The sequence below is a fragment of the Chiloscyllium punctatum genome, chromosome 9, assembly GCF_047496795.1.
Source record: "Chiloscyllium punctatum isolate Juve2018m chromosome 9, sChiPun1.3, whole genome shotgun sequence".
NCBI classification, from domain to species: domain Eukaryota; kingdom Metazoa; phylum Chordata; class Chondrichthyes; order Orectolobiformes; family Hemiscylliidae; genus Chiloscyllium; species Chiloscyllium punctatum.
The window spans coordinates 81,088,651-81,110,875 of NC_092747.1; the positions used below are offsets into that span (position 1 = coordinate 81,088,651).

At 39.8% G+C, this 22,225-nt stretch overlaps 1 protein-coding gene across 8 annotated transcripts in view; it reads left to right on the top strand.

Moving 5' to 3' along the window:
- bcl9 (BCL9 transcription coactivator) overlaps window positions 1-22,225 on the top strand; it is a 263,026-nt gene that overhangs the window by 43,184 nt on the left and 197,617 nt on the right. For all 8 annotated transcript variants that reach the window (XM_072577888.1, XM_072577890.1, XM_072577889.1 and 5 more), the window contains one exon: window positions 12,952-13,061. The gene's annotated coding sequence lies outside the window, so the exon portion shown is untranslated. The remainder of the gene's footprint in view (window positions 1-12,951; window positions 13,062-22,225) is intronic.

Genomic DNA, 22,225 nt, shown 5'->3' on the forward strand with positions numbered 1-22,225 from the left:
TCTAAAGAGGTAGGGTCATCCTTACCATACATGACAGATGAGAAATATCATGAAGCTGATCAAATATGTGGAAAAGTTGAGATGCTCCTTGAAGATCATCCAATCTTCTTAGTATGAAGACTCAGTTGCTGGGAAAGAAATGAGTTTCATCTAAGGAAAATGTTTTCCAAACTTCTGGCTACAAATGCTGATTTCCCTGGAAAGACCTGAGGCAATTCCTCACAGAATGAAATATAGTCATCAATTGGACTTGGAGAGCCTTGTGTATATTATTCTTCCCAGACTGCATTTCATTACATGAATTTAAATTTCACCACTGCACACTTGGATTTGAGTTCAGGCACTTAGTCCACGGAGCCAGGTTGAAGACTGTTAACCCAGTTACATTACCACTGCCATCAATGCTTTAAGATTTGGGGCATATTTAGCTGTGTTAAGCTATTCTCAAAGGTTGTAATTTGAGTCAGAGTGATTCAGAATTATAATCGTTGAGACATAGAAATCTGCAGCACAGACAAAAAGGTTGTTCAGTACATCATGTCTACCCCAGTCAGAAACAACCACCTAACTATTCTAATCTCATATTTTCCAGTACTTGGCCTGCAACCTTGTCTGCCTTGGGATCTCAGGTGCACATTAGATTAGGTTAGATTAGATTACCTTTAGTGTGGAAACAAGCCTTTTGGCCCAACAAATCCACACCAACTCTCTGAAGAGCAACCCACCCAGACCCATTCCAACCCCTGACTAATGCACCTAGCACTACAGGCAATTTAAGCATGGCCAATTCACCTAACCTGCACATCTTTGGACTGTAGGAGGAAACCGGAGCACCCGGAGGAAACCCACGCAGACACAGGGAGAATGTGCAAACTCCACACAGTGCCCAAGGCGGGAAACGAACCCGGGTCCCTGGTGCTGTGAGGAAACAGTGTTAACCACTGAACCACCATGCATGATGTTTATGGTGGTTTGTGCCTTTACCACCACATGGAATGAGTTCCAGATTCCCACCACCCTGTGCGTAAAAATGTTTTTCCTTACATATCCTCTAAACCTTCTATCCCTTACCTTAAATACATGCCCCTGGTCATTGATTCCTCCATCAAGGAGGGGTTTCTTCTGTCTACTCTTTTTATGCACTTCATAATCTTATAAATTTCACTCATATCCCCTGTCTATCTCCTGTTCTGTACGGAAAATAACTATCAGTCTATCCAATCTCTCTTCATAGCTGGAACTCTCCAGCCAAGTCAACATCCTAGTAAATTCCCTCTACACCCTCGTCAGTGCTACCCCATGCTTCCTAAAATGCAGATTCCAGAACTGCACCCAGTACTATTTTGGGGCTTATCCATCATTTTATACAGCTCCAACATAACCTCCCTGCTCTTAAACCCTATGCCATCACTAATATGGGTAAGTATATTGTATGTTTTCTTAATCACCTGTCCTGAAACCTTAAGGGACCAGTGTTCATACACACCAAGATTACGCTGAGTCTTGATGATTCCCAGGGTTTAGAGCCCATTGCTCTATATGGTTTCAACACAACCCTGTGTTTAGGATCAGAAGGTTGGGGGTCCAAGCTCACCCCAGGATTTGGTCATACACTCTTTGACTGAGGCCGCCTACAAATGTAATTTAAACATAGTTAGGAAATGTTTTTAAATATGAGCTAAAGTATTGTGACCAGTGCTGGGCAACACTTAAGGAAAGATGGCAAGGCTTTAAAGAGGATGTAGAGTATTTTTATCAGAATGGTTTTAGGGATGAGAGTTTCCAGTTGTCAACAAACTGGAACACATGGGATTGTTCTATTTAAAAGCAGTTATGGTCAGTAGGGATATGATATAGGTGTTTAAAAGCATGAACGATATGGATGGATAAATGAAGAGAAACTCTTGGTAATGCAATGCTAATGAACAGGCATAAATTGAAGAAAAAACCAAAGACATAGCATGAGGAGAAAAATTACAATTTTAAATGAACCTTATGATAGGACAATTGTGTATTTATGCCAATATGTTGGACTGTCACTTTGAGTGATAACATTATCGGTCACTTTGAATAGGAAACATTTAATCTAGCTCGCTGTCTTGTAGAGAGAACACCTTTCTAATAAAAATTCCTGTTGTTTTAAATACTGTATCCCTAGTCCTCCTTGAAGCATAACACAAGAGAAAAGCTTGTGATGAGAATACAAACTACAGGTACAATCAACATGCATGAGAAAAGGAATTCCTTCCAAGGAAGAGGCGAACAGTGCTGAACAAGCTTATCATGTGCCCCATCCGGAAGGAATACTGTGGGTAACGAGTGTCCGAAACAGAGGGAAATGTTTTGAGCTCGGGTGCAGACTCAAAAAAGAAATCAGGCTGCCTCAGGAATAATTTTGTTTTAAATGGGTGAATGTGAGGTTGTGCTAAAATTTTCACACTACGTAGATCTTTCCATCTTAAAAAGAAATTTTAAAAAGTAGGAAACTTTGGTGTTGTTGGACCATATGGTAAAACTCCAGGAAAACCAACGCAGAGAGAATCTATTATTTTGTCCAGCTAACAAACTTGAAGCGGACATGATCAGCCCTCTGTTCCTGAGTATTATGGGGAAAAATGTTTAACCTCCTGAAGGAGTCTGGTATAGCAAGAGAAGCTGAGTTCCAAACCTTATGAAGGAAAAGCAGGAATCCCATTGAACCATTTATCGCCACCAAAACTATTAGTGATTGCTCAAACGGTCAGATTCCATAAGTACAATTGCCTTGACAGTGAAGCTGTCTCTCGGTTTGTTGCAATTTTAATGAAATTTAATGAAGTAATTATGGTTTAAGGGGAAGCGACTGACTAGTGGTATTATTGCTGCACTGTTACACTAGAAACCCAGATAATGTTCTGGGGACTTTGGTTTAAATACCTTCAAGGCAGATTTAATTTTAAAAATTCTGGAATTAAAATTTAATGATGACCATGAATCTACAGTTGCTGAATGCTGAAAATACCCATCTTGGATGGAAGAAAGCTGACATCCTTATCTGGTCTGGCCTACATATGACTCCAGACCCATAGCAATGTGGTTGACTCTTAACTGCAAGTTGAGATAGGCAATAAATGCCGGCCTAGCCAGCAATCCCCATATCCCATGAACGAATTTTTTTAAAAAGTGACGCAATCCAGAAGTCATGACGACAGAAAGGAATATAGACTTAAAGAAAGCAAATGTTGGATTCACTGGGTACTGCAAAAGCTATGGGCTGCAACAACATTTGGCAATAGAACTGAAGACTTGTGTTCCCGAATATGCCTCTCCCTGAGCCATATTGTTCAAGTAGCTTCAACAAGGCATATCAGTTGTTATAGGGAAAGGCAGGAAAATGGGCACGAGGCCTGTCAGATCCGGCATAATCCTATTGAATGGCAGACTAGGCTTGAGAGGCTGAATAGCCTACTGTTTTCTTTTTTTATGGTCTTCTTATGCAAGTGGTGCCTTTTGAGTGACCATATCAACGTGAATGTTCAGTTATATAGTCGATCTGAAGATTTGTCCTTTTACATCGTCAAACAAAAGTTTCTAGCTTTTTTGGAAAGTAATTGGTGAAGAAAATCAAAATCAAATGAGCTGAATTAAATTGCTTTGCATATTTTGCGATTGAACTCTCTCTCAAATTCAAATGAAACATGCAATTGTTTTCAATGAGGATTTGGGAATTAAGGAAAATCAACTGTCAAATTTAAAGTTAAAGAAGAGAAGCAAGCCAATTTTTACATGGCTAGTTCAGTGCATTATGTGATCAGACCAAAAGCTGAGGCAGAATTAGAGAGTGTCTTCAATAGGGGAGTTCTTGAACCTTTAAATGTGAGTGATTGGGTCATGCCTATCATAGCTGAAAAATGTGTTGCTGGAAAAGCGCAGCAGGTCATTCCTGAAGAAGGGCTTATGCCCGAAACGTTGATTCTCCTGCTCCTTGGATGCTGTCTGACCTTTTTCAGCTCTGATCTCCAGCATCTGCAGTCCTCACTTTCTCCTAGTTGATTCATGCCTATCATAACAGTGATAGAACATAGAACAGTACTGCACAGGAACGCAAACATGACGCAAAATTAAACTAATCACTTCTGCCTGCTCACGGTCCATGTTCCTCCATTCCTTGTTTATTCATGTGTTTATTAAAAGCCCCTTAAACACCCCTATCATATCTCCCTCCATTACCATCCCTGGCAGCACATTCCCGGCTCTCTGCAAAATAGCTTGCCCGTCACATCTCATTTGAACTTTTCCCTCTTACCTTAAATGCATGCCCTCTAGTATTTCAGCTGAGTAAAAAGATTCAGAATGTCAACCATATCTATGCCTCTCATAATTTTATAAACATGTATCAGGTCTCCCCTCAGGGTCTGCCACTCCAGAGAAAACAACCCTAGTCTGTTCAGCCTCTCTTTATAGCTCATACCCTCTAATCTAGGCAGCATCCTGGTAAACCTCTTCTGCGCCCTGTCCAAAGCCTCCACATCCTTCCTGCAATGTGGTGACCAGAATTGAACACAGTACTCTAAGTGTGACCTAACAATAGTTTCATAGAGCTGTAATATGACATCTTAACTCTTGTACACAAAGTCTGGACCAACAAAGGCAAGTATGCCCTATGCTTTCTTTACCATCCTATCTACTTATGTGGCCACTTTTAGGGAGCTATGGACTTGGACCCCAGGGTCCCTCTGAAGATCAATGCTGTTAAGCGTCTTGCCATCAAATGTTAAGAAAAAGTATACAGTTAATTTCCTTAAGTGGAACAACTCACACTTGTCCAGATTAAACTCCATCTGCCATTTGTCTGCCCATATCTGCAACTCATCTATTTCTTGCTATATCCTTTGACAACCTACTACACTGCTCAAAAGAAAGTTGCATCAGTATGCTTCGGTAGTGATTTTAAGGTCACTATTAATTGTTTACTTTTAATTGATGACCTATTTGCTGGACTAGCTGGACATCAGCTTTTCAATAAAATTGACCTTAGACAACTCTATCTCCTGTTGAATGTAGATCCTGAGTTACAGAAATACTTGATAACTGAAACACAAAGGACCATTCAACTACAGGTGACTTATATTTGGAATTGCATCTACATCTATGTTATTCCAATGTGCCATGGATCAGATTTTAAGTGGATTGGAAGCAGTCCAGTGTTATCTGGATGATACTTTAGCCATGGGGAGAAATGCAAATGACCATTCCCACAACTGAGATGCTATCTGTTGTAAGGCTTTAAGATTATGGCCTAAGAATGAGGAAAGACAAATGTGAATTTGTTAGCTCTTCCATCAAATAGTTAGGCCATGTCATCGATGCTAAGGAACTGCATAAGCCATCTTTAAAAGTAAAAGGCATAACTGAAGCACCAGCATCTAAAAATGTTGGCCAACTCTGGCCCTTTTCAGGCTTGCTGAACTACTATGGCTAGTTTATCCAAAACCTTGCTCAATTTAGCATGCCAAAGCAAGAATTAGAAATAGGGAGATTAATGCAAAAGAGCCTTTACATCTGCCAAATAGAAAATGTCAGAAGACGTGACTCATTTTGACCCAAAGTTACTGTTGCGAATAGCATGCATACACCACTATATGGAGTGGGAACAGTTGTTTCCTGCACGCTACCCAATGTTGAAGGGAAACCGATAGCTTTTGCATCAAGGTCGTGAAACCAATCAGAAATGAACTATGCATATATGAAGAAAGTTTGAATAAGCAGCAAAACTCTGGTAACGGTAGGACAAGTTAGGAAATGCAGTAAAAATGATCACTAATTTCAAAAATGATTGATATGGTACTTTGTTGCAAGATCGACCCCAGAATGAAGCCACATGTTACATGGGAGCTAAAACGATCTATATATGTAGAATGCCTCCTCTGTGGAAGGAGGTCATCATTCCACTACAGATAAGGAAATGAGTATTAATCAACAATACAAAGATTACTGCAGCATTTCAGAATTAAGGCAATAGCTACAGTTATAGTGGTCAGGACTTGACTCTGAAATTGAGGAGAAGGTGAGAATATGTGCACCTTGCACAAGTATTTACAACCTAACTCCATTAGTGCCATTACACCTATGAATAGGCCAGAAAGGACATATCAAATAATTTACATTGATTATGCTGGATATTTTGATGTTTTTCACATGGTCAATATAAATTTTAAATAACCTGAAATTGTCATCATGAAATTGCCGGCACCTTGAGAGAAAGCCATTAAATGATTCGGGAGATTTTTGCCAGATTTGGTCATCTGAAAGAACTTTGATAAAAACTGTGGACAATTATTACCAAAGTTTACAAAATACCTAAAGCAGAATGGAATTCAAATTGTGTGATCACCTCCTTTATCACCCAGATGCAGATGGTTTGGTAGAAAGGTTAGTTCAGCCAATGAAACATTTCTTGAGGGTAATTCAAGAGAAAGGATCGCTATTCAAAAGACTGAGCTGAATTTTTTTAACATACGGGGACACAACTCACTGGATAACTCAAAGTTCTCTGGCATTGCTCATAGTAAGGTTTTGGTACGCACAACAGTAGATTTGCTGAAACCACTCGTGACACAAGACAGGAAACAACAGAATCTGGTTTTCCCAATGAGAGAACAAGGTCCAATGCATTTTCCAAAAAGGTCAACAAGTGTTGGTGAGGAATTGGAGAGAGAAGTGGATACCACCTGTCATTGTAGCACAGACTGGATTGGTTTCCAATAATGTACAGATAGGAGACAACGTAATAGGGCAATTTGTGCAGATCTACCGATCTGACTTAGAGCATCTGCAGTTCTTTCAGTTTTCATGCAGATCTACTCTTGGCAACCAGAATGAATGTACCAGGAACAACAATAATAGAGCCTGGATATAACAAAGAACAGAAAAGTAACTGGATCATCAGAAGAACATAGTAACATAGTAGAGAACATCACAACATTGTGCAAAACTTGGAACATTCAGTTATCTCAGGAAAAGGCAAGACAGAAGATGTTCCAAGCACACCTTTAAACACAGAGATTAAAGCTGAGGAAAATAAACATATGCTTGAAGTGCATTGTCAGCCACATAGGCATTGATATCCTCTAGAATGTCTCACCTACTGACTGTAAATATTGTAATTGTAAAAATTATGATTGTAAATATTGTGACATTTTTTATTCCAAAAACCTAGGAAGTAAAGGGTGGGGGCTGTTGTGTATTTGGACGTTTGTTGGACTGTCACTTGAAGAATCCAATCACATGACACTCTGATGACTTCACATGTAGTTTTGAGGGAAACCGCTCAGTTTAACCTTGCTGCCTTGTAGAGTAAACATCTCCTTATAAAAGCTCTTTTTGTTTGAAACACTACAACCTCCTAGTTCATGAAATGTAACAGTGATACATACAGAATATAGATGTTCGAGGTGATACTTTTAGCAAATTTGCAAGACACAGTAGAGACAGTATCTGACATTTAGTTACAAATAGCAGAATTGTAGCATTCACCATTGTTACTCTACAGAAACTGACAAAATCTTTGGTGGTTCAAAAAGGCAGAGTATCATGTAGAAATCCAGAACTACTTATCATTTATTGTTGTCCATCTCTCTATTTGGTGCATGCATGCTTTTACACCTGGAGGTCCATTTGAAATAACTAATTAAGTATTTTTCCAATTTAAAGCTGTTAGTTTTCCAAAGTTACTCTTTGTGATTAAGGTGTGACTGGGTTTTTAATGACTCAAGAACTTTTAGAATTTCAACTAAGCATCCTTGAAAAGCTCACTATATTATTGTACAATGTCGAATTTCTTCACAGTGATTAAAAACTGAATATTATTTTATAAAGCATGATTATTTTTATTTTGCTAAGGTTCCTTTATCTTTATTGTAACGTCTGCCTTAGGACCTAAGCTGTCTGTGAATTAAAATTCAACGTGAGTGATTCTGGGTTTTACTATAAGTGATCACAATTTGATTCTGAAGAAGGGTCACTGGACTTGAAACATTAACTCCATTTCTCTCTCCATAGATGGTGCCAACCTGCTGAGTTTGTCCACTACTTGCTGTTTTAGTTTATTACAATTACATTGGTTGTTTAGCTCCTTGCTGATAGAGTTGCCAATGGATTCTCTTGAATTTGTCATTGATTTTAAACAGTTGTGCAGGAAGAAGGAAGCATTCACATAATACAGCTGACAAATTCTTTATGAACACCGTTCTTTAAGATGAGCAATGGGTGCCTTCAGAATCTGAGTCATTCTCTCGGTTTATCTCTGTTGAGACCATACATCAGTGATGAAGCGATTAAATAAGTGAGGACAGGCGATAGTGATCAGTCTTGTCTCCTGCCACTTTGATATAGGGCAGCATTATACCCTTCTACACCAACATATTGGTCTGTCCAATGCCTCGCTGCCTGCTCCCAATCCCACCACAGTTATACCAATGACTGGATAGAATCAGGTGGCCCACCCAGAGGGTCAATTGAAGCTGTGAAGTGGACAATGAGTAGGGGCCTTATCTCATTCGTATAGCTTTTCGATGGACAATGGGAGTGTCACACAGTGAGAGACCAGCTTAGTAGCTTTTCTTGTGCATATGGCTAGTGATCAGGTAGACGATTTGGGCTACAAAGAGGTCCACACTTTCCCCAGCCCTGAGCATTGACCACCCTACCCTCCGGCTGTCCCATTCATAGTCTCTCAGATTCCAGCCTCCTACCATTTGAGTGGCCATTACCACCACTTCATTGGAAAGACACCAATCATATTGAAAGGAACCAACACCTCTGCTTGTCTAGTATATTTGAGGCAGGAGCACCTGATCCAGAAGGCCGGAATCACAACCTCCAGCCAACTAATAGCTGGTTCCTGGGGATGTTGATCTTTATTTTTTCTGGTTCCCCAGCCCTTGACATTTTTATGCTCAATGGAGTCAGGAAATGCGATGCTTTGTATAATTTTGTCCAAATTTTGAGAGTATCCTATCAACTCTTACAATGACATTTGATGTAAAGATCTCTGACAAATCTGAAAATCAATCCTGGCCTTCAAAACTCTTCTGAATGTTTGATACTGGAGATGCATGATTGTAAGCCTGACTAGAATTGATGGGAGTATAATCCTATAATGTTGTACATATGGAGGTATAAATACATTGCTCAAAAACGCTATTTCATTCTTCTTCAGTAATTGAAATAGTGTATAAGATTGGAAGGTGGCTAATTATGAAGTCTGCCCTTCCCAGCATTCCATCTCCAGTCTTTATGTGTTCCATTCGATTTCCATCAGTGATTTTCAATAAAGTATTTGTGAGCTTTGTTATCGTTAACCAATTGACCAATAATGTTGCACTGAGGTGAAATAATCAAAGGGAACTCTTTATATTTACAACGAGTCATCTAGTTCTGTTAATTTTCTCTGGATAGTTTTGAATCATTTAACCCATGGAAAGTATATCAGAAGTGCCACTAAATACAAGAGGAGCTGGAAGATTCTTGAACAGACAGTTGCCCTTTTGTTTTATTCTATTGCTTTCCAGTTTATGCTTTAAATTTTCTTTCTATGAATCAAGACAGTTGAGCCTTGGTTTGTGAAGGAAGGGCAGTCTTTTCAAACTTCAAACATAGAAAATGACAACGCCCTTTGACCCTTGATGTTGCACTGACGTGTAGAACCAATCTGAAGCCTATCTATCCTACACTATTCCATTTTCATCCATATACTTATCCAAAGACCATTTAAATGACCTTAAAGTTAGCGAGTCGACTCATGTTGCAGGCAGTGCATTCCAAGCCCCTATTACTCTCGAACAATGGGATAACATTTGCTATCCTCCATTCTGCTGGCATTATTCCTGTAGACAATGATGACATAAAGATCAAAGTCAAAAGCTCTGCAATCTCCTCCCTGGCTTCCCAGAGAATCCTAGGATAAATCCCCACCGGCCCAGCGGATTTATCTATTTTCACACTTTGCAGAATTGCTAGCACCTCCTTGTGAAGCTCAATCCCATCTCGTCTCGTAGCCTTTATCTCAATATTCTCTTTGATAACATTGTCTTTTTTCAGTGTGAATGCTGATGAACAATATTCATTTAGCGCTTTCCCTATTTCCTCCGACTCCAGGCACAACTTTCCACTACTATCCTTGATTGCTCGTAATCTTACTCTAGTCATTCTTTTATTTCTGATATACCTATAGAAAGTTTTAGGGTTTTCCTTGGTCCTATCTGCCAATGATCTCTCAAATGCTCTCCTGGCTCTTCTTAGCTCTCTCTTTTAGGTCTTTCCTGGCTAACTTGTAACTCTGAAGTGCTCTAACTGAGTCTTCACATCTCATCCTAACAAAGCCTTCTTCTTCCTCTTGACGAGATGTTCAACTTCCTTAGTCAACCATGGATCCCTCTCTTGACCACCTCCTCCAGGTACGTACTTATCAAGGACACGTAGAGCTGTTCCTTGAGCCCATATTTCAATTATGCCTATCCCTTGCAGTTTTCTTCCCCATTCTTTGCATCCTAAATCTTGCCTCATTGCATCACAATTGCCTTTCCTTGAGCAATAACTCTTGCCCTGCATTGTATACCTATCCCTTTCCATCACTAAAGTAAACATAACTGAATTGTGGTCTCTATTACCAAAGTACTCCAAATCTAACACCTGTCCAGGTTCATTACCCAGTACCAATCCAATGTAGCCAAGCCCCTTGTTGGCTTGTCTACATACTGTGTCAGGAAAGCATTCTACACACATTGGACAAAAACTGATCCATCTAAAGTACTCGAACTATAGTATTTCCAGTCAATATTTGGAAAGTTAAAGTCACCCTGTTACTCTTGCTCCTATGCAGAATTATCTTTGCTATCCTTTCCTCTACATCTCTGGAAGTATTTGGAGGCCTATAGAAAACTTCCAACAGAATGACCTATCCTTTCCTGTTTTTAACCTCACCCCATACTACCTCAGTAGATAAGTCCTCAAATGTCCTTTCTTCTCACTAAAACACCTAAATCCTGGAGCCTGCAACAACCATTCCTGTCCTTTTGTTATGAAGGTGTAAGGGGCACTGCACCTTTAAGAGAGTTGAGGGACTTAGCAAACACAGAGTCCTGGAGAATTTACAATGTAATATTTAGTCCACCAGCTAGAGTACCTGGGTTGCTTTGAGACAAAAAAAAATTCAAAATTGGCCAATCAGTTTAAATTATACCCCAAAATACCAAACTCCAATCATGTTTGAATTTAGTATTTTGACAATATTAAGACCAATAAAATGATCCGATGGTTTGGGGCATAAAACAAAAAAAGAATTTTTGCCAAAAGACCACCTGATGTAGGCTGCTAGTCAGAACTCTCAGAGGTACCTGTCTGGGAGAGTTTGCACAGATAAAACATCAACACAGACCTGGAGAGCATATCTACAGAGGAAGATACAAAGAGAATATTCAACAGCTGACTGGTTTTGAAATTTGAATTTTTCTGTAAATATTATTTGGGGGTTTTGTCGAACTAGTATTGTAGTGAGGAAGGTAAGAGATAGGTAGAGGAATGAGTTGTAAACAGTTATTCTCTGTTAGATTTAAAAAAATAAAGTAAATTTTTCCTTTAAATAATCACTTTTGGGAGTAATTCTTTGTCTCTCAAATTTCAACAGATTACAGCAAGGGTTAAATCTCTTTTCTGTGTTGCAGGTTTAAGTCAACATGGGGGTTTACCCTGTGTTGTAAAACCCTGCTCTATCCAAACTAAACTGGCAGTCACAAAATACCTTTTATAGTAATGTCTTTTGCTGTCAGTACGAGGTCCTGAAGCGCCCACCATCCAGCAACTATTACTCTGCCAACTGGTTGCCCTGTTGAAAGCAGCTGTGCCATGCTCTGTGGCCAGCTTGCTTTTTGCATATGGAAACATCTGTGTATAATTATGCTCATGTGACTAATTGCAATTTTTTTTTGCCATCCATAATTGAACAATAGTAATAAATTACTATTTCCTGAATTCAGAATAATTTCTCCCTCCCATCTACATAAGTTATCTTTGTGCTTAATTTATATTTTGCAACATAAGTGTCAGTCTTGGGTGACTGCCAGTCTTTGAATCAGATAGACGCTCATTCCTCCTAGCCCAGTCTGCAGTGTTTTAACCTCCCCCTGATTTCTTGTGGAGATGATAAGCAGTGGTGACGGATTGGCTCCTGTTTTTGGAGTTTTGTTCAAAGTTAGATAACTTGACTGTTTAATCTCTGTTCCTACACAACCCGTGGAGTAGGTAGACTAAAATTAACTAAAACAACCTGATGGGAGCTGATGCCGTCAGGCTGGAGTGCCAAGTCCCAGAAGGAAGCTACAGTTCTCCGATTCCTGGAGAGCTACAGCATCACTTATACTTAGTGACTTCTTTTTCCACTTTTCACTCCTTTGCTGGTTCTTTTCAGCTGTTTTTGAAGTGTTGAGTCGTGTATAAATGAGTTATGATGGTTTGGAGTGCACTGTGCTGCTATCTATAAACCCAAAGACCTCAAATGTTTATTTAACAGCTTAAAAGTCTGAACTGCAAATTTCAAAAACGGGATTTGCAAACCAAATAAAAACCAAAAAAACTGCACATGCTGTAAAATTTAAAAAAAAGTGAAGACCTGAAACGTTAACTTTGATTTCTCTTCACAAGTGCTGCCAGACCTGCTGAGCTTTTCCAGCAGCTTCTGTTTTTGTTGTTGTTTATGATTTGCAAACCAGTGTGTAATTGTTCACAAATAAACCTGAAAATAAGGTGGCAAAAACCTTATCACAGTGAAATCTGTCCAGGTCTGTGGTTCTGTGCAGATTTACAAGCAAAACTGTTTAATAACCCAAGATTAGGTACAACATAGTAAATTGTGCGTGACCTTTCTCATACAATTTCGTGAAAAATGTAACTTGTGAAATCCATTTGTATTTCCAGATTTATCATTCCTACTCAACAAAATGCTGGCAGTTTCAAATTGAAAACGTGAAGAATTACCTGTGAAACACACTGGGATGTTCCAAGGATGTGAAAAACACGATAAAAATGCAAGTTGTTTTTGTATTTAAATTCACACTGCATCTAACCGTTCTCTTGTATCTCCATTGCATTAGTGGCATATTTAGAAATTGCCAAAATTGAATCACAAACAGAAAAGAGTTTGAAAATATTTACCCTGTGTGGTATGAGTTTCAGACCTTTGATTTTAGTATATGCTTGTAAATGGTCCTATTTAATCTACTGGTAAATGAACAGAAGGGACTTGGAAATGAGATTTCTCTAGAGTTGCAATTTGAAGGTAGGCGCATGCTGTCATCTTAACATGTATCATTGTGGTGAGGGTCTCATTGATACCTTTGATCTTTCCCATTGGTCATTTGAGCACCAAATAGTATTGACATGGAGAATGTTAAATTGATGCTGCCCTGTGGAAATCTGTTCAGTAAAGATGTGATTGTATGTGCACACTTACACTATATCTGCATCAGAAACCGTGCAGAGAAGAACATTCGACTTTTTCCTGGAATGAAGGACTTATGAAAAAATGGTTGAATAGGTTGGGTCTGCACCTAATTGAGTTTAGAAGAGTAAAAGATGACTTTACTGAATCTTGTAAGGTCCTGACGGGACTTGATAAAGATGGATACTGAGAAGACGTTACTTTTTGTGGTAGTAACTAAAACTTTTCAAAAACATGAAGTCTCCTTTTTAGGATAGAGATGGGGAGAGATGTTTTACTCTTTGAGGATTGTTCGTCTGTAGAATTCTCTTCTGTAGAAAGCAGTGGAGGTTGGGTAATTGAAATTTTTGGGGCTGGCTTAGATAGATTTCTGTTAGACAAGGGAATCAGGGTTTATGGGAGAGACAATCAATAAAGTGGGTCAGAGAACACAACTAGATCAACCATGATCTGTTCAATGGTGGGAACAAACTGGAGGGGCTTTATGCTCTTATGCCTTATTTTCCAACAATTTATCAAACAAAAATACTGTTGATTGCAGTTCAAGGTTTAATGTATCAGATGCTGTAATAAGCATTCTAACATTATTTTGGAGAGTTGCTCTGCTTGCACATTGTTACTTCTGCAGACTTCATGGATAATTTTCTTGACACAAATTTTCAGGAAGCAGCCCTACCATCAGGAAAGAAATAATAAGTAGTTTACAAGAGTGGGGCATTGCATAAGATATTTCCAGCTGAAAAATCAAAAATGTGAGTGTATCCAATATTTCTGGCATACACTTTTGACACCCACTTCCAGATGGGCTGAATGGCTTACTTCTGCTTTTGTGTAGATGAGACAGCTCATTGTACGTGGAATCAGTAAAATACCACTTGTTGTGCCCTATAATGCCTTTCTTCCAGCATCTGTGTGTGTTATTTTGAGTTGACAATTTAATTCCGTTGGACCTGTGCTCTTGTGCCTCACATCTTTTAAACACTATTTCTTGTCAGGATGTAGGCACTACAAATAAGATGTCTGTACTTAGTTAACCTAAGAATAGGAAAAGTCAGCTGGGCCCTCCTGTTTACAAGCAGCAGATCCACGTGGATGAGGTACTGCTGTAATGCTGTCAGTTGGAGAGTTATACAATTTTGATTGAGTGACAACAAAAAATGTGATCTGTTTTATTTATTCCCACAGTTAATACTTGTGATCCGTGGGTGTGGGTAGCCTCGCTTCATTATGTGGATTGTGGAAGTGCATAAAAAGGACTACCTGTGCACAAGCACATTATCAGCAGTTAGAAAGTTTGGGGCAGCCCAGTGGCTCAGTATGTATAATGTGGTCATTTTCATATTGGCAAGAAGTAATGAGTGGTATGCCAAAGGGATCAGTGCTAGGGTCTCAACTATTTGCAATTTATATAAATTACTTGGATAAAGAGATGGAAGTTATGAATACCTTATTTGTTGATGACACAATGATGGATAGGAAAGAGAGTTATCAAGGGGACATTATGAACCTAAAAAGTTATATAGTTAAGTTAAATGACTGAGCAAAGATCTGGTAAATGGTATATTGTCCATTTTGGCAGGAAGAACAAGAAAGAAGCATTTTATCTAAATGGTAAGAGATTGTAGAGCTCTGTGATGCAGAGGGATCTGGGTGTCCTCGTGCATGAATTATGTAAGGTTAGTATGCAGATATAGCAGGCTATGTTAGAAAAGCTAATAAAATTTATTGTGAGGGGAATTGAATATCAACATTATGCTTCAACTACACAGAGTACTGGTGAGATCACATCTGGATTATTGTTCAGAATATTGATCATCTTATCTGAGGAAGGATGTAAATAATTTGGAAGCAGTTCAGAGAAGGTTTACCTAGAATTGATAGATTATCTTATAAGGAAAGATTAGAAAGGCTAGGCTTGTATCTTTTTGAGTTTAGAAGAGTAAGAAGCAACTTGATTGAAATATAGAAGATGCTGAGAAGTATTGATGCGGAGTAGATGTTTCCGCGCTTATGGAGAGAATCTAAAACTCATAGTCACTGTTCAAAAGTCAATGGTCACTCATTTAAAACAGAGATGAGGTAAAATCTTTTCTCACAGACAGTCATGAGTCTCTTCCTGAAAAAGAATGGAAGAAATATCTCTGAATTGCTTTAAGGTGGAGGTATATAGATTCTTGATAAGCAAGGAGATGAAAGATTATTGGAAGTTAGGTAAAAATATGGAGTAATCAGGTCAGCTGTGATCTCATTGAATGGTCGATCAGGCTCAAGGGCTGAGTGTCCGATACCTGATCTGGCTCGTTACATTTATGTATCAATGTAAACTGTCTTGTCAGGATGCTGCAAATCTCCTTGTGCTTCACTCTAATTTCTAAAGGATGAAGATAAGAAAACAACAACTTATTTTACAACAACGTTTTGCCATTTGTGCCCCCAATGTATATAAATTATATATCTGAGTAATACGCTTACTTGGATTTATGAACACTTGGATATCATGTGGACACTGAGGATAGCAGAGTTTGTTGGAGCCAAGGAAAAATAATTCACAATTTCACTTGTTAGGAGGTAACTCCTCCTAAAAAGCGCTAAAGAAAGGATCAACATGATCGTTGATATGTCATCCACTACATTGCCAGGAATTTATAGAATCATACACTACAGAAGTGGACCTTTGGCCCATCAAGTCTACACCACCAAATTGCATTACTACCTACATTAGTCCCATTTACCTGCACAAGCCCATAGTCTTGAGTGTTATGACACTTTGTGTTCATCCAAGTACTTTGCAAAGGTTCCTGCCTCAATTACCTTTTCTGGCAGTGCATTCCAGAACTCCACCAGCCTTTGGGAGAAGAAGTTTTTCCTCAAATCCCTTCTAAACCTTCTGCCTTTCACTTCAAAATATGCAGTCTTGTTATTGACTGGGGGGAGCTGCTGCTTTATTCACCTGTACATGTTCCTTATAATCTTACATAGCTCTATCAGATCTCCTTTCAACCTCCCTCTGCTCCAAAGAAAACAACCTGAGCTTATCCAGTCTCATTATTGCTTATGCCAGCTGGATAGAGGTGGCATCGACATCAACTTCCTCATCTTCAGGAAGGCAGAACATTATCACAAAATATTCCATATCCTTAGCAGGGTAACATGTTTTGGTAATATGCACACTATTACATAATCAGATAACTTCTCCTGCCTAGTCATTCTGCAGCACTCTAAGTAGCGAAGTTCAATACAAGTTAGAGGAATAATACTTCACAGCCTTCAAACATAAGATTAAGTTCATAAACTCCAGACCATACGCTCTGACTTCCATATCGATGACAGTGCCTTCCATTCATCCACTCTCCCGTAGTGTGTTATTTATATCGATTTATATATAGCAAAGCTGACCTATTATGTGCTATTCATACTGACTATTACATGTATTTTGAATCCATATTGCTCCTTGAAGACCATTAACACTCCTTTGTCTTTTGTTCTGGACACCCTCACCATCTGTTGCACTTGCTCTTTCTCTCACTTTTGTCAACAGCATTAAAAAAACACCATTTCCCTTTCTGTTGTGAAGAAGAGTCATATTGAACTTAAAATGTTAACTCTGTTTCTATCTCCATTGTTGTGACTAGACCTGCTCAGTTTCTTCAGCACTTTCAGCTTTCAGTTCAGAATACCCCTTCCTCCATTCCTCTCATTCCCCATGTTTCTTACTTCATTTCTGCCTTGGACTTGGTACATTCCATAATTGCTTGCCCGATCCTCATTTCCTGCTTATTGTTGCAGAAGAAGTTTGTGGACATTGACAATCTCAAGCAGCTCATCTGCTTTAAGGTGAGGAACACTGAGCTTGTGTGGAGGCATGGAGCAATGGTTGCATGGTATTGTTATCTCTCAGGACAGTGCTATTTACCAGACTCAGCCATCGCTACATAGCCTTACACCATTGGCACATGGGGAGCACTGACAGATTTATGTGGGTAATAATTACTAAATAGGTGAAACCAAATGAAATTCACCATCTCTTATATGTGTCCAACTCTGTTTTTGTCTTAAGCTAATAATGAATGTAATGTATTTATAAACTGCCTTTGTAATAGATTATTCCGTATATAGACTCTCACAATGAACTGCTTTCGTCTATATGTTCTATACAATCCAAATAATGGATGATTTACATTCCCAATTAGATAATGTATTATTCCACATATACATTTAGTGAGTTTTCAGAAGATTTGTAGCTCAGGTTAAGGTTCTGGATGTAGGTTTGCACGCTGGGCTAGAAGGTTCATTTTCAGACATTTCGTCACCACACTAGGTAATATCTTCAGTGAGCCTCCGGATGAAGCACTGCTGGTGTTTCCTGCTTTCTGTTTATATGTTTGGGTTTCCTTGGGTTTCCTGTGGTGATGTCATTTCCTGTACTTTTTCTAAGGGGGTGGTAAATAGGACCTAAGTCAATGTGTTTGTTGATAGAGTTCTGGTTGGAATGCCATGCTTCTAGGAATTCTCGTGCATGTCTCTGTTTGGCTTGTCCTAGGATGGATGTGTTATCTCAGTCAAAGTGGTGTCCTTCCTTATCTGTATGTAAGGATACTAGTAAGAGAGGGTCTTGTCGTTTTGTGGCTAGTTGATGTTCATGTATCCTGGTGGCTAGATTTCTGCCTGTTTATCCAATGTAGTGTTTGTTACAGTTCTTTGCAAGGTATTTTGTAAATTACATTAGTTTTGCTTGTTGTCTGTATAGGGTCATTCAAGTTCATTAGCTGCTGTTTTAGTGTGTTGTTGGGTTTGTGAGCTACCATGATACCAAGGTGTCTGAGTAATCTGGCAGTCATTTCTGAAATGTCTTTGATGTAGGGGAGAATGGCTAAGATTTCTGGACGTGTTTTGTCTGCTTGTTTGGGTTTGTTGGCTGAAAATTAGTGGACTGTGTTCATTGGGTACCCATTCTTTTTGAATACAATGCAGAGGTAAACATATGTAGTTTATCAATAATAGTAAATTTAGCCTTGGTTCAAACACTGGTAAAGAAGCTGAACTCCAAAGATATGAAAGTGACTTCCCTTGACATCAAAGCAGTATTTGACCAAATGGAGCATCAAGATAGCTGAGCAGAGCTGGAGTCAGGGAGAAATCTCTCCACTTGTTGAAGCCATGTGTGGCACAAAGGAAGATAGTTGCAGATGTTAGAGATCTGACATCTGAACTTCAAGCTGTCTCTGCAGGGTTTCCTCAAGGTAGATATTTTCAAATTAATCTATTCAGAAATTCTAATACGCATCTCTGAATAAAGTACGTCTTGAACCCAGGACTTCAGGGTCAGAGATGGGGCACTACCACCTCATCACAAGACCCCTTAGCTCCTCATGGTAGTATTACAGGTCAAACCATTTTCAGCTGATTTCCACCACCATGAGGTCAAAAGGGGAGACATTGTGCAATCAATGGACCAATGTTCAGCACCATTCGCCACTCCTCAGATCATCCTAGAATCCTTACAATGTGGAAGCAGGCCATCTACCCCAGTTAGTCTACACCAATCCTCTGAACAGCATCCCATCCAGACCCACTCCATCTTTGTAACCCTGAATTTTCTGTGGCTACTGCACCTAAGCCACTACATTCCTGGACATTATGAGCAACTGAGCACAGCCAATCCACCTAACCTGCAAATCTTTGGACTGTAGGAGGAAACCAGAACACCTGGATGAAACCCATGCAGATATGGGGAGAATGTGTAAACTCCACACAGTTACCCAAAGGCAAAATTAAACCTGGGTCCTTGGTGCTGTGAGGTAGCAGTGCTAGCCACCATGTTGCCCACAATACCCAAGCAAAACATGTTCAAGTGCACCATGAAGTAGATGACATCCAAGCTTGGGCTAATAAGTAGCAAATAACATTTGTGCTAAGCAAGTGCGAGGCAATGATCACGTCCAGAAAGACGGAATCTAAAAAAAATCACCCCTTGACATTCAATGGCATTATCATCACTGAATTTCACGCGAACAACACACTAAGACTTACAATTGACCAGACATTGGGCAAGCCTGCAGACGTTGTGGTGTCAAGACCGGATTGGAGGCGAGGAATCATACAGTGAGCAAGTCATCTCCTGACTCCCTGAAGCCTGTCCACAATCTAAAAGGCATGAGTCACAGAATCAGAGAATTAAGCAGAAGGCAGCCATTTGGTCCAGTGTGTCTGCATCTGCTCTGTTATTAAGGGCCAATCTCCTGCCTTCTCCCCATATCCCTCCTCACCTTTTCTATTCACATAGTTCCCAATGCCTCAGTTGAACCTGCTTCCATCACATTTCCAGGCAGTTCATTCCATACCGTACATATTTGCTGTGTGAAGAAGTTTCCTCACATTGCCTTGCACATTGTTTTATTCCATCTTATTCTTGTTTCTTTTACAAGCCCACTCGATCAGATCTCCTCTCAGCCTTCTTCTCTCCAAAGGAGAGCAGGCTTGACTTCTTATGACCAATTACTCCACAATTTCTACTCTCGGATCCTTGGATGCATCTCACCTGGGCCCGGCACCTTCTTAACTTCAAGTGTCAACAATCTATCTACGATTATAAGCGGTGGCATGATGGCATAGTGGTTAGCATTGCTGCCTCACAGCACCAGGTATGTGGGTTCAACCACAACCTTGGGCGATTATCTGTGTGCGGGTTGCACATTCTATGACGGTGTGGATTTCCTCCAGGTGCTCTGGTGTCCTCTCACAGTCTAAAGATAGGTAGGTTAGATGTATTGGCCTTGTTAAAAATTGACAGTGCAGTGCTGGAAAAGCACAGCAGGTCAGACAGCATCTGAGGAGCAGCGGAATCGACGTTTCGGGCATAAGCCCTTCATCAGGAAGGGCTTCCTGATCCTGCTGAAGGACATATGCTCGAATGTTGATTCTACTGCTCCTCGGATGCTGCCTGACCTGCTGTGCTTTTCCAGCCCCACACACTTGACTCTGATCTCCAGCGTCTGCAGTCCTCACTTTCTCCTTGTTAAAATTTGCCCTGTAAATTCCAAGGATGTGCCAGCTAGATGAGTTAGCCATGGGAAAAGTCCCATGCGGAGTTATGTGGGGTTGGGAGGTAGGTCTGGTTGGGATGCTGTTCGGAGGGTCAATGCAGACTCAGTGTTCTGAGTTGGTTCTTTCTACACTGTAGAGATTCCATGATTCTACTTCCTTTTATAATTTCTAATCCTTCTAATGATAGAATTTCCTACTCTGTCACCGTGACCATGGCAGCATATCTTCTTATGTAAAGATAGAAGCAAAGTATTTACTTAATGCTCAGCTCTACCTTGCCTCCACCTGTAATTCCCCCTTTAAAATTTCTGATTGGCCTTACTCCTCCTCTAACCACTCTCTTAATGCTTATATGCCTACAGAAGTTTTATAGTCAAGTGTGTGATGGAATACTCACTACTTGTCTGAATGAGTGCAATTCCAACAATGCTCTAGAAACGATTTAGATTAGATTACTTACAGTGTGGAAACAGGCCCTTTGGGCCAACAAGTCCACAGTGACCCGCAACCCACCCAGACATTTACCCCTTCACCTAACACTACAGGTAATTTAGCATGGTCAATTCAACTAACCTGCTCATTTTTGGACTGTGGGAGGAAACCGGAGCAAACCCACACAGACACAGGGAGAATATACAAACTCCACACAGTCAGTTGCCTGAGGCAGGAATTGAACCTAGGTTTCTGGCACTGTAAGGCAGCAGTGCTAACCACTGTGCTACCATGCCATTCACTTCAGTGACATCACATTCACCAAATACAACATTCATTGCTGTCACCACTGACAGCAATGTATATAATTTGCAAGATGCACTGCAATTACTCTCTAAGGCTCCTTTGACAGCACTTTCCAAACCTGCCTAGAAGGACAATGGCAACATGGGAATGACACTGCCTGCAAATTTCCTTTCAAGCCACATGCAGACTTGGAACTTTATCATCATTCCATCTCTGTTGTTATTATCAAAATCCTGGAACTGTCTTATTGAATTGTGGATATACCTGCAACAAGTGTACTACAATAGAATAAGAAGCTAGCTCACCACCACTTTCCCGGGGATCCATTACAGGAAAGGCAGGAGAATTTACAATCAGGAATAGAGAAGTGACAGAGAAAGTAATTTGTGTCTGTCTTGACACGAGAAGGCTACCTGAAATAATTAAAACTCAAATGTCTACTGAGAAATTGAAATTGAAAAAAAGTTGCTATTTACAAAAAAGTGATATTGGAGAAGCTACTGAGATTTTCTGGTCACCTGTTCAAGGAAGGATATGCCCGCTAAGTGGGAGTACAGTAGATGTTTATCAGACTTGGAATGGTGAAACTGTTCAATGAGGAGATGGGCTGTACTTTATGCACTTGAGAAGTGCGTTGGACGATGAGGGAGATGGGGACCACTCAGTGGTTGTGGTACATGTTGATACCAATGACATAGGTAAGAAGAGGGATAAGGTCCTGAAGGTTGAATTTAGGGAGTTTGGAGCAAGATTGAAAGCCAGGACCTCAAAGATAGCAATCTCCAGATTATTACCTGTGCTATGTGTGAGTGAGCTAAGGAATTGGCAGATTAGGCAGTTTTTGGTCATCATTTATACAAATGATTTGGATGTGAACATAATGAGTAAGTTTGCAGATGACACCAAAATTAGAGGTGTAGTGGATAGCGAAAAAGGTTACCTCCGAATACAATGGGATCTTGATCAGAT